The 12,838-nt window shown below is 45.7% G+C and overlaps 1 pseudogene; it reads left to right on the top strand.

Moving 5' to 3' along the window:
- Positions 1-5,340: 5,340 nt before the first annotated feature.
- LOC147747396 (U7 small nuclear RNA) lies at positions 5,341-5,393 on the top strand (annotated as a pseudogene).
- Positions 5,394-12,838: the final 7,445 nt, after the last annotated feature.

Genomic DNA, 12,838 nt, shown 5'->3' with positions numbered 1-12,838 from the left:
AAATATATATATGCTTGGTGTATTTTTAGTTTGTTATTCTCTTATGGTTCCCATGTGAAACTCGAAGGACAGGGATTTTGCCTTCAATTTTAACATTCATTTAAAATGCAAATAAGGAGTATTAGGTTTATGACTTTTAGTTCCACCAGTATATCTTCCTACAGTGCAGAATTAGGCATTGATATAATTGAGGGGCAGATTTATTTGAAGGTCAGACTTTTGAAGGATTCGGGCAACAGTTTCTAAGAAAGAGACAGTGTTTATTAACTCTGTCTCCATTAAAAAGCACTTCTTAAAAGGTAAAACTCGAAACAAACCTAGATCTAGACAGTGGATGATTGGAGAAGTTAAAGGTGGTTCTATATAGATTGTTTTGGCTCAAGTCCAGCCCCTCTAAATATCTGCCCAGAAATGTTTCCAAGAGCCATAAACCAAGGCATGTAGGAATTTTGTATATAACCAATCGAATAACTTTAACTGATCGGATGGCTACATTGAACCACAGTATTTCTGAAAAACATGGTAATGTGGTGGCACTTCTCTTTGAGACTGCAAACTAGATTACATTTCTATAATGTTCCTAAAACTATGTTCTGATGTAGGTATACAACTTAGTGTGGCATTATGTAGCAATTATATGCCTGTTTTTGCTGATGAGGGCCAAGTGCTAATCAGAGTTTTTTTCTTAAAAAAAACATGTATGTGACGTTAATTATAGAAAGCCTGTACTTACAAATAAGTACCTAATTTCATTATATTTTCATTCTTGATATTAAGCCCTTGATGATTTGCCCACACAATTTGTGTACAGAATATTGTCGATGTATCCTCACTCTTCCAAACTACGGTCATTGATTGAAAGTAAAACAGCCATATGATAATGGCAAACTGTGAAGTTTATTTTACATCATAGTTATTGACCAAAGGAGGGCCAGAATTTGTGAACATGTTCAGGTAGCATTGTGCAATGCAAGATTCAATTCAGCATAATATTTTGCATCCAGCATATAACACCCTACAAACATCAACCCAAGTATGCATGATAGGTTGTACTCGTGCAAAGTCAGCTGGCATACATATATAATGCGCTTGTTGTGCTCTGTAACTTACCAATGTTGGAGAGAAAGGGAGTGACTTCCATGCTCCGCAACAAGCTATAGGGTTGTGCCATGTGGCAAACTTAGCCCTCTCTGCAGACACACTCCTAAAAACGTTGCCTTCACCCTTTCTATTTTTCTTAATTTATTTTTGCTGGACTAAGGACTTGTGCTCACTACCTAAAATATGATAAAATTGTCTTATTTAATTTGCGTATAGGTCCATAGTAAAGTGGTATACCATACACCCAGGACCTGTAAATTAAATACTAATAGTGGGCCTCCAGCACTTACTGTGGCAACCACAAGGTCTGCCACTACAGCTTGTATGCAGTGTTAAACTGTCAATTCAACTTGGCAAAATAACCCACTTGTCAAGCCTTAAGCTATCCTTTTATTGCATTTAAGTCATCTCAACGGTAGGCCCTATGCAGATAATAGAGCAGGGTGGTTTGTAATAAAAGGTTGGGCATGTACTTTTAACACCTTCGGTGCTCATGACGAGCTCAGCTCATCATGAGGCACAGTGACGTCATGACCGCCGCAGCGCTCCCACGCTTGGATAATTCCCCTGCGGTTGAGCGTTCTAAGAAACGGGCGTGGTCATGACGAGCTCAGCTCGTCATGAGCACTGCGCCACCGTGCAGCATGACGAGCTGAGCTCGTCATGGGCACCGCAGTGCCGCGCGTGGCCCCCCTCCCCCCGCACCGCGGGGGAATTAGCCTCGCAGCGAAGGGGTCAAGTTTTATATTTTATAGTAGTGAAAAGCTCACATATTCGTTTTTCACTACTGTGAGACTCACCTTTCCCATAAGACATCATTGGGTTACCTTATTACATTTAATAAGTGCTCATTTTCATTGGGAACAGGTAGGAACGTCCTATTTTGTGTTTTAACAATTGTAATTTTAAACCCTCTTTAATGTTACAATAACATTTTAAATTACTCTTTTAGAAAGATGTGTATTTAGGCCCTTTTAAACAGCTAGGTTGGGCCATTTTTGAAGTATATATAACCAAGTACCCTAGTCGGAATTATTAAAAAAACAATCTAAATTCTGAGACAAGTAAATAAATTATCTCGACCTGTGGATTTATTTCCAAAGATTTGTTTTTTCACATAATTGTTTTTTTAAATATATACTTAAACATGCCCATTAGACCACATTCAGATAAGCATATTATTACACTCTATGATACCATACATTGTTTTAAGAAAAGGTATACTATGATTTAATAAACACACACAAATAAAATTCAAATCGTGCTTGGATGACCAGTCTTATAAATTACAAAAAAGCAGAGGTTCACCATCGCTACAATTATTTATGCACCGGCCCTCTTGCCATTGGTGTCTCTTGGGGTTTCTAGATACATTTGTTACAATGGACCTTATCGATTTTGAAGTTTCTTCTTAGATGTCTGGGGTACGTTTTTTGTCCAAGTATGACACTCCTCAAGTATGTCTGTTGTCTTAAAAAGCTTTTATTTCTTTCTGGTTCTCCTCAAGACCCTGACTGGCTAAATGCAGTGAAATAATAAATGCATACATTTTAATACACTTCTCTCTATTATTCAGTTTTTGCTATTTTAACTTCAAACACTTTGCTCTTCTAGGTTACCTCATTCTCTTTGGATTAGGAGGCATTGTTAGTGAAGCAAAGCTGTTTATACTGAGCTCACATTTTTCTGATGCACTTTTTGTAACAGGAAATTGTATAAACCGTTTTTATCATTTCTTCAGGCTCACATATTCAGTATATTCCTGTGTTTGAAAGGTGTTTTCCATACAAATACAGTATAGATTTTATTGAAGCTTGCCGTTTGCCACTCATTATCTAGCAAAGCATTTCGGTTAATAATTTGAAAACATAATTCAGCAGAGCTGTTGTTCAGAGCTGGAACTGCTTCTTAATCATTGTGCATACATTCTTTTCGAAGTAGTGTGTGTCGTGCTTGTAGTTCAATTCATATTTAAAAAAAATAATTCAGCTCCAGTTTCATTATTTACTAGACTTAATACTTTTTATCATACAGTGTTGACCAAATTTAGAAGCAAAGGACCTGTTTTAAATTTTGTTTATAACCAGGAACACATTTAGGAAATATCCAGGGGCAGATTTCCAAACCCCTTGCGCCACTTTTGCGTCACCTTTAACATGAGAAAAGATCTCACGCAAAAGTGTCGCAAGGGGTTTGTAAATCTGCCTTCTAGTGTTTAGACATGAATGGGTGCTCTTGTTTAGCCAACATTTCTTGTCTTTCATAATTCCCGTAGCTGCACAGATGGATTAGTCATTATAATAACACTCATGTTTGTTTAACAAGTATGTATCAAACTTCGGGAATGTCGATTTAGATTTTAAAACGACCTGACATTGTTTCTTTTTAAGGTGAGCGTTCTGAAACCAAACTCGTTTTTCATGCTATCTATTAATTACAAAACTTTATATTCTTTTAATAAACTGCATTGCTCATATTGTTATCCTTCTGCAATGCCAAGAGTGGATTTGGAGGCTTTTAGACTTACTTATTTTGTCAGTATGACATTGCTCCCTGGTATCTTCTTGTTTCAGTCTCATACGATTCTCATTGCAGAGGCTTTCAAACTTATTCAGGCCTGAGTATTAAATCACACATAGTGCCTCACTATTGAATGCTGGTAGTTGTAGTGCAAGGACCTTTCCATTATGTTTTCGATTGACTTATTTATTTTATCTGATGCTTCTAAATTAGAGTCTTCTTATATTCCAACATTGGTTGGCATTTACCATACTGGCTTTAGGTAGTAGATGTACTCTTATTTATTCATTTTTAATTTTTTTAATTTATCTTAGAAGATTTATATATCGCTAACCTGATTGGAGAGTATTGGAGTGCTTCATATCAGTTAGAGAGCAGAACAAAACAGAGCAAAACATCTATACTACTATTATAAAGAGAGAACTTGCACCTTTTGCCCAGGTAAACTCGGGAACCACAGCACCAATCACAACACCCAATACAGCGTTGGAAAGGGCAGTTGCAGCAGAAGGACATAGGCTATGCAGACGCCCACCATATACATTTAAAATGTAAAAGAACCGTGCCAGCAAAGTAGTCCCTTGTGGGGGTGTCTGCATTGTGCTGTGGGAGTGTGCTGGGGCGTGACAATCGCTGGGGGCATTCCGTCACGAGTGTTGTTTTTTCTTCCCAGGTTCTATACATTCCTGCTCCCTTTAAATAGTAATTCAGTGGAGGTCCCATTCTCTTAGAACCACCCCAAGCACAGTTATTGGCAAAAATACAACTAAAAGGCCCTGCAAAGCATTATGGGATAAGCTTAGCATAATTTTTAGCATTCATGAAAGGGTTTCAATGTTTTTGAATTTTACTCATCAGGGACATCTTGGGACGACGAGGTGAACTGCAGCTTGATGTATAATATTTTAAATTCTATTGCATTTGCCTCATCAGGGACATCTAGGGACTGCGAGGTGTACTGCAGCTTGATATATAATATTTTAAATGTTGCATTTGCATCATCAGGGACATCTAGGGACATGAGGTGAACTGCAGCTTGATGTGTAATATTTTAAATGCTATAGCATTTGCCTGGTAATATGCCCCAATGTTTTTACCGATTTAAGAGTGAATCAGTGGGTCTCATCAGGACCTGGTGCAAAATATAGAGGCATAAAGTAAACCCTCATTAGAATACAGAGAAATGACATCTGTTCTTTTAGATAGTTGTCCTGAACTCTCCTGGTAAAAACATAATAAAGTAGGACAGACTGATGAGAGCAGTTAGTTGTTCGGCGGAAAAAGAGCTCCTCAGACATGTGCGCGAGACAACTTTATCGTCATTCTGTCAAGGCCGGCATTTTACCCCAATCTGTCATGGCCGCTTGCTAGCAAAATATCTTCCTGGTTTTAAGTCTTTCAACCCGATCCAGCATGGACGCCACGCCTCTCATTCCAGTGACGTCCAAACCAATGGCGAGCCATTCTAAACCAGTGAGGTGTTTGGCTTGTCGGATCTCAAGCAGGGCATGGCCGAGGTACTAATATTTGCATATTTTCTGTGCAATGCCATGGACTTCTTTTCTTTGTTTTTCTTTGTTAAATTGTCAATAATAACTTATTTTAGTACCCTCAGATCTTTTATTTCTTTCCATTTCAATCAACAATTAATATATTAAAGGGGACCTATTAAAGTAGGTATTTTTAAGCGCTACCAGGTGAAATTGAACATACCATATTTAGAATAGCTCTTTACTATTTGCCTAGAAGGTTTCTTATAAGGAGAAGCCGCCACATCATTGTAAATAAAAAATATGAAGAAAGTCTCCTGTTGTAATCTAGAACGGTTGGAACGCTGAAAAATTATATTGTGTTATTAGGATCCTAATACGAAACTCGTTTTAATAAGTAGTGGGAAATAATGTCACGGTCCATTTATGGATATGTTTTACTATGCTACTCAATGGTGGGTGTTGCCAGCAGATTTTATATAAACGAGTACAGTGAGGTTCATTGTTGATTGCCGAAAAGTGCCCAATTAATTTTAGCTTGTTTTGTTAACTGGATTTTTTAATTCCAGGTTACCTCCGTTCTAGATTTGCTTCTAAATAGAATGCTTTGCGAGAAGTTGTCCCTCCAGCGGTAAATAAATGATTGCAACGAGCTAAAAGTTTAACAAAACAGACTTGCACAGTGTTAAGTAGCGGGCCCTGGGCCCACTGGCTAAAGAGACACTGACACTAGTGACATCACAGTCGAGGTGCGAAATATGGATTCCACGAGGGAAGGCCGAGGCCGAGGAACAATTTTTTTTTTTTTTTTTTTTTTTTTTTGGTGTAAGAATTTTATTGCACTTTTGTTCAATACATACAAGACAAATCAGGTAACATCAATAGCTTGCCTGCCTACATCCTCATGGGCCGGCGTACAGCAACTACTATCGACAGCCACAATGTGAGATGCACACAGCCCATCAGCCGACATCCAGAGGACCGGCGGCGCCTTGTTAGCAAGAGTCCAGTCGCACTACAGTGCCATGGTCGCTGTCTGTTACATCAATGATCTTACTTTTTCAGTTTTTTTTTTCCCTTTAAACTTATATGTAACTTAACTGTACATTCCCCAACTTGTAGTTCCCTCCCTGCATCCTCCCCCCTGCATCACAGCATCCTCCCTCCAAGGTGCCAGCACTTTACATTCGTTCGTCCTATGTTGTCTCCATCAGAAGACCAATTACATCTCTTCCGATTCTGAATCTGATTTTCCATGTTCGATTAAATAGTCACGTAGGTACCCCCAGTAGTCTCTGGGCCTAGAGCCAATCGGTAGTTCCTCCTCGTACGTGTTGAGCGTGTCTCGGCAATATACCATGTCTTCAAGCCAGCGTTTCACCTCTGGTGCCCTTTTGCTATTCCAATGGATGGACACCCTCCTTTTAGCTAACAGGAGGGCAACAGCACAGAATTTACGCCTCAGGGCTCTCAGGTTCGGAGTTATGCCCAATAAACAAATTTTTGCTTCGCACGGCATGTTAACCCCCAACATTTCATTCAAAACCTGCATGACTTGTTCCCAATATCCCGCCACCTTTCTGCAGTGCCATGCTAGATGCATGAAGTCCGCATCTGCTTGTCTACACCGGCAGCAGTTGGAATCCTCCCGCAGGCCATGCTTGTGCAGCCTCTGGGGGGTGTGGTAGACCTGGTGTAAGTATTTGTAGTGTATAATTTTCAAATTCCCGTTGGGTGTCAGCATACCCGTAAGCATGCATGCGGTGTCCCATTCCACCTCTGTCAGGGGTTCTGCTAGCCCTGCACTCCATCTTTCCCTGGCCTTTTGTGTAGTGTGTCCCACCGCCCCTTGTGTACTCGCATACAGTTTGGACACCATGTGTGATGCTTTGGGCGTAGTCAAGAGCAGTTGTAGGGGCACCAGGGTTGTTGGCTCCTCTGGATATGTTGGGTAGTGTTCTCGTATTGCTCGCTGCAGCCTGTAGAAGTTGAAAGTGAACAGCGGAGATGGGTTTACGATGTACTGCAATTTATCTAGTGTCTGGAATTCTCCATCTTTGTATAGGTCCCCTATTGTGTCTATTCCGGCCTGCCTGAGTAGATCCATGCCAACCCTTTCCTGTGTCACCGAGAGGGCTGGGTGATGTGCTAGTGGGAGCGCGGGCGCGTACAGTGGCAGGCAACTTGCTTCCCTGCCTATTAGCCGCCAAGCCTCAGTGGTCGCGTTGACTGTATTAATATCCCGCTCGTGTAGTCTGGTACGTTTGTGTGTGAGTATATTTGCCAATGGAATCGGGTCCGTGTCGCCCGCCTCCACCGCGACATGAGTCAGGAAGGGCACTTCATGATACCAAAAATGTGCGTATTGCGCTTGCGCGCACAAGTAATAGAGGTAAAAGTCTGGTACCCTGAACCCCCCCCTGGCATATGGCAATGTCATGGTGCGCAGGTCCATCCGCGCCTGCTTGCCCGCCCATAGTAAATTAAGCACTAGCGTTTTGATATTGCGGAAGACAGTGGCGGGGGGTTTTATTGGGATGTTATTAAATAAATAAAGAAATTTCGGCAAGAGCACCATTTTTATTATCGCTGCCCTGTCTGCTAATGAGAGAGGCAGTCTGTTCCATTTCCTGATTTTATCCTCCAGGGTTGCAATTGTCCTCCCGTAGTTCGTCCTAATGACCACCTCTGGGTCTCTGTGGAACCATACACCCAAATATTTAGTGGGTTCGTCTTGCCATTCCAATGGGTAGTCTAGTTTGATTGGTTTCGTGCTGTCAGTTAGTGCTAACACCAGAGATTTATCCCAGTTTATCTGTAGGCCTGCTTGGTGACCAAATTTTATATATTCCCTCAGTAGGGGATTGAGGTGTTGTTCCGGGTGTTTAACATATAACACCATGTCATCTGCATACAATGAGATGTGTATGGGTCGGGAGGGCATTTGAATCGCTGAGTGGTGGTAGTGTTGTCGGATTTTGCAGGCTAATGGTTCTAGCACTAGAGCGAAAAGCATCGGTGAGAGTGGGCACCCCTGTCTGGTACCTCTGCAGATTTGTATGGGTTCTGATATGTATCGATTCACTCTGATGCGTGCCGTCAAGTCTGTGTAGAGCATCGCTATCCACCCTCGGAATATCCAGGGGAACCCCATGCGCGCCAGCACCGCGTGTATAAAGGGCCAGCCTATCGTGTCGAATGCCTTAGCAGCGTCTAGGAGCACTGCCACAGCTTTCGTTTCCGGTGCTAGATAATGTGCCAATGCGAACAGCGTCCGGGTGTTGTGTGTGGTGGCCCTGTCAGGAATGAATCCTGACTGGTCGGGTCTAATCAAGAGAGGCATGAGTGGCTTCAGCCTGTCTGCCAGCAGACTCGCTATGATTTTGGTATCCACATTTAACAAAGATAACGGACGGTAGGAGTCGCATTTAGTAGCGTCTTTGCCCGGTTTTAGTAGCGTGATAAGCAGGGCTTCCCTTAGTGAAGCTGGCAATTTCTGGGCCTCATGTGCCATCCCGTACATTCGCACTAAGTGCGGCGCAAGGAGGTCTACGTATGTCTTATAGAATTCCGCTACAAAGCCATCAGGACCCGGTGCTTTGTTGTTTGGTAGGCGCCTGATGGTGTCCGTGACTTCCTCTACCGTTATGGGGCGTTCTAGGTATTTTCTATGCCCATCTGCTAACCACGCCATTTCGATGTCTTCCATGTATTCCAGTAAGTCAGGTGGGGACGGCGAGGGGCGTGCCTCGTATAGTGTGCCATATGTGCCCATGAAAGCTCGCAATATACCCTTAGTGTCTGTGACCAACTCCCCGGTGCTAGTGGTTATGGATGTGACAGTATGTGGTGTTTTGCCTGCGCATATCTTTGCGGCCAGCTCCCTGCCGGGTCTACCCCCCTCTCCATACCTTCTCGCCGTGGCTCGTTTAGTGACGTAGTTAAGTTCGTCCGTTGCAAATTTAGCATGTTCCGTCAATAGCGACTGGATATCCCCTAGTAGCTTGGTGTCTCCCGTCTGTGTGTAGGATTGTTCTAGCGTTTGAATGGCCTGTTCCCTTGTGTGCAATTGGCGTCTGATATCCTTTAGGATGCCCGAGGCCGTACTGAGGCAGACTCCCCGGATATTAGCCTTGAAGGCCTCCCACAGCAGACCTGGGTCTTCCGTGGTCGGGCCGTTTAGATCGAAGTATTCCCCTATCGCCTTGTGTATGGTGGATGCGTATACTGGGTCTTTCAATGAGGCTGCGTTAAATCGCCAGGTGAAGGGTGGTGGGTCGTAGTGTGGGATGTTAACTTCCAAAAGTACCGGACTGTGGTCTGATAGCGTACGTGGCAAGTGTGTGATATCCACAACCCATGGGAGTATTGCTTGTGTGCCCAACCAGTAGTCTAACCTGGACCAACTGTTGTTTGCTGCGTTTATGTGCGTCGCTGCTGCCACTCCTGGGTTGCGAACCCGCCATAGATCTACCAACTCTATGTCCTCCATCACCTCTTTCACCATAGCTCTGGCATTTCCATGTTGTTCTAAGGTGTGAGCTGCTCTGTCTAGAGTGTCCTGCAGTGTAACATTAAAATCACCACCCCACAGTACCTGCGGTGCCTGCATGTTAGCAATGTTGTGCCAGACCTTGCTGTAAAACCCCGGGTCATCTATATTTGGGCCATAAGTGTTCACCAATAAAATCTGCTGTCTCCTAAGTCTGCCCGCTAGCATAACGCTCCGCCCTTCTGCGTCTCTATGTACATCTGTGACTTCAAAGCCCGTACCCCTCCTGATCAATATGCACACTCCCCGTGAGTACGTGGAGTAGTTAGAGTGAACCACGGTCTCAGCCCACCTGTCCCCCAGCGCGGAAGTGCCGTTTCGGTCTAGGTGCGTTTCCTGCAAGAAAACAATGTTAATGTGCATTCTATCAAAATATGCAAATAGTCGTCTGATCTTCCTCGGGTTTCCTAGGCCCCTAATATTCCACGTTAGAAATTTCAGCGCGTTACTACGTGACATGAGCGTGTGTGTGGTGATGATTTGCACACTTCAGTTGGTCAGACATCATGCCATAACCTGCATGTGTGGTGCCATGGTGTGCCTCTCGCAGATTTGACAACATTTTTCGCTGCTTGCAAACATTAAGTACATTCCAGCATAGCCCCAAGGAGTTCGCCATGCTTCTTAGATACAGAGGTTGCAGTCGGTTAGCTTCTGATCCCCCCCCCCTCCCCCCACCCACTTCAGCGCCCAAACTGTGCCAAAGCCATCCCTGAGTTAACTTTAACTTTAACGTAAACAGTAACTTATATGTCCAACAGAGTTCGGGGTACACCCGCCTGGGGGTGTCACCAGGTTCGCACATCTCCACCCACGTAGTGGATGTGGACGGTCGTAATCGTGTGTTAGAGTATAGCGTGATTGCGACATCCCCCAACCCCCCGCCTCCCACTAATCATAATGACATCCCTACAGTGATACATCACAATGGGTCCAGACTCCCCCATGACTCCAGTTCCGGCGTGTACATGGGCCGTGCCGCATACTGCGTGTTATGTCCCCTGTATGGGGATCCGTTGTGCCACCAGGTCGGCTATGTTCATGGCTACTTGTTCGCGGCCCCACATCCTGGCAGCCGGCCACCCCGACCCTCCATATCAATAATGTCGGTTCGCATACTCACAGTTGACGTGCCACTCCCTCGGCTCCTGCAGCCATCGGGGCCACACTTACTGTATGTCCGCAAATGCCAACCTCTCACGACCTGCGCCACCAATGTGGCCACTATGGTCCATGCGAATGTCTGCAGGCCAAACTGTTTTTAGTCAGTCGCTATGCATTGGCGAAGTCCTTAATGACATCTTGCTGGTTAACGTCCTTCCACGTTCATTCCACGTCACTGGTTGGTTCCGTTCTGTCGTGCTGTTTTCTCCTCTTGCCTTGTTGTTTGACAAAGTCCTGTGCTGCCTGCACCGTTTGTAGTATGACTGGTTTCCCGCCAGTTATGACTTTTAGCTTCGCCGGATATAGCATGGCGTACTCCAGTCCAAGTTCCCTGAGCTTCTTTTTGACAGGAGCGAATTCCTTCCTGGCCAGTTGCACCGCCATAGTGTGGTCTGGGTAAAACTCTAGCGTGTTCCCCTGGTGTGTTATTTTCCCCATTTCTCGTGCCAGCCTTAGGACCGTGTCTCTGTCCCTGTAATTTAGCATGCGGGCAATAATCATGCGCGGGGTAGCTCCGGGTTTCGGCACAGGCGCCAGCGATCGATGCGCTCGTTCCACCAGGAACACAGATGATAGTTTGTCGGCACCAAAGATTTCTTTCAGCAGGGTCTCTATATAGGTCTCCATCTTCCCTGTGTTTGTGGATTCCGGCAGGCCCGAAATCCGCACGTTGTTCCGCCTGGACCTGGCTTCCTGGTCCTCAACCCTCGCTCTCAGGTGTTCTACTGTCTTCTCCAGGCCATCACAGGTCTTGGTTGTGGTTCTCTGGTCATCTTCCAGCTTTGAGATCCGCTGTTCCGCCTCCGTGAGGCGTCCGTCATGTTGTTCGATTTTCGCCGCCATGTTGTCGACTCTTTGCACCACGTTGTCGAGTTTTCCGTGCATTTCCTGCAAACTTTGCTGTATTGCTCGCAGAACTGACTCCATGCCTGCCCCCTCCGTTGAGTCCTGGCTCCCTTCCACCTCCAGGTCCGTCGCGTTACTCTTGCCCTGGATCCGCTTTTCAAACTGGAGCTTGGTTTGATTCCGGTCAGGTTTCCCCATTTCAGGGTGCTGTTTGGACGGGTGCAGTTCAGGTAATTTTGGGCTGTAGCCCGATGTTGCGCTGGCTGCGGAGATAGCACGTGGCGCTGACACTGCCGCCCCCCCTCTGGTCGATCTGGTGGTCATCTAGCGCCTGGATGAAATTTGGCGCCCAACCCAGACACCTCTGTCGCTCTTTGGAGGCGGTTTCGCTGTCCTGGCTGTTGAGGCACTACAAGGGCGGTATTTCGCAGCTACACAACCCGCTGTGTGTGGGGGGGCAGACCCTGCGTGGGCGGTGGAGCCCGTGCTGTGTCGAAATTCATGTGCTGCTGTGCATAGATCACAGGCGCCCCGCGTATTGCTTGGGCAGTCCGCTCACCTCCGAGGTTGATTCCCCCTGTGTGGTCCCGCTGATAGCGCCGATGCAAGGTATGTGCTTAGGACAGCGCCGGGAGCCTCCCTTTATCGCCGGTCACAGTCGCGCCCCGCGCAGGTTGCTTACTTTGAGTTGTCGTCCGGCGCCACCGCCTCCAGTCTGATGCGTTTCACGGGCGCCGCCATCTTGCCTGTGGTGGAACGCACACTTGTCTGTTGTGGCGCTGTGTCCAGGGGGCCTTCTCAAGCTTCGCCGTTGTCGCGCTGGTGGTCAGAGGCCACGCATCAGGTGGCGCTGGGTGTGCACCTTCGTTGCACTGCCTCTGGAGCCTCGGTAGGCACCGATCCGCCAGGTGTCCGGAGCGGCCATTTTGGTGATGTCGCAGCCCGGGGTCTGGGTTTTCGGTTAATTCTCCCTTACACCGCACAGATCGCCCTATTGCGGTTACTCGGGACGATGGCCTCACCTTCCGATGTCCATAACTGCCATCTCCGCTTAATTTTGTGGAGTTACAAGGGGTTAAAGGCCGCTAGTTACGCGACCGTCCGGCGGAGCTGACAAGCTAGCCAGCCATTCCGCAGTGCGCCCTCTAGCGCCCCCCTTCGAGGC

The sequence above is a fragment of the Lissotriton vulgaris genome, chromosome 1_1 (assembly GCF_964263255.1).
Source record: "Lissotriton vulgaris chromosome 1_1, aLisVul1.2, whole genome shotgun sequence".
NCBI classification, from domain to species: Eukaryota; Metazoa; Chordata; class Amphibia; order Caudata; family Salamandridae; genus Lissotriton; species Lissotriton vulgaris.
The sequence above is the reverse complement of the archived record's forward strand: the minus strand, read 5'-3'. Positions and strand labels throughout refer to the sequence as shown.